This window comes from Manacus vitellinus, unplaced genomic scaffold (genome assembly GCF_001715985.3).
Source record: "Manacus vitellinus isolate BGI_N305 unplaced genomic scaffold, ASM171598v3 scaffold_94_pilon, whole genome shotgun sequence".
NCBI lineage: Eukaryota > Metazoa > Chordata > Aves > Passeriformes > Pipridae > Manacus > Manacus vitellinus.
Window position 1 is genome coordinate 559707 of NW_021940890.1, and position 932 is coordinate 560638.

The following is a 932-nucleotide window of genomic DNA, read 5'->3' on the forward strand; positions in this document are numbered from 1 at the left end:
CCAAGTGCACAAGGGTATTTTTTTTGGTGTTAATGCAATTCACAGCCAAGGCACTGAAATGCTGATCCACAGGCAGGAGCTCCCTGACCTGCAGGATGGAACATCCTGATCCACAGGCAGGAGCTCCCTGACCTGCAGGCAGGAGCACCCTCAGCTGCAGGCAGGAGCTCCCTGCCTGCACAGGACGAGGGTGCCCAAACCACAGCAAGTACCTGCCATAGTTAGAGAGAGGAAATCATTGTGATGTTTGCAAACGAAGAGCCCTTGGGCAGCAAGGTAAGAAATGTCCCCGTTCCTGACATCAGCATGTGCACAGTAATGAGCTGGCAGGGAAAAAAGAAACATTTAAAGGGTTTCCAGCTGGGCAAGGAGAGAAGGAATATCTTTCTTGGCAGGGCAGCAGGAGTTCTCCCTGCAGGCAGAGGAGAGGGCTGAGAACAGAGCCCAAGGAGGAAGGGCAGGGAGTGATGGAACTGCCTCCTGGATGGCAGCTGCTGCTGCTGCTTTTACAGTGGAAATGATTTTCCAAAGGGCTTTCAGACCTCCTTGATTTAATGAATTCCCGAGTTGTGTTTTGCTTTTCAGCGTGTGGTGAGGAGAGAGAACACACACGAGTTCCAGCCTGTGGCAGGTCAGAGGGAACAGTTCCATGGTCATGGCTTTATATGAAGGGTTTCATCTACTTCTGGCTCGAATGACTTTGACATTTTGGAACTCAAGTAAAACTTCTCTCTGCACATTTGAATGTCTGTGTGATGCACTGATGCACTCCCAGTGGGAACGGGGGTGGTTGTTCCCGTCTGTGACGGTGCCAAGATCCCTGTGCCAGGCTCCCCCCTCCTGTCAGGGGGTTGCAGAGCCAGAAAGTCCCCCCTGAGCCTCCTTTTCTCCAGGCTGAGCCCTCCCAGCTCCCTCAGCCGCTCCTGCTGCTC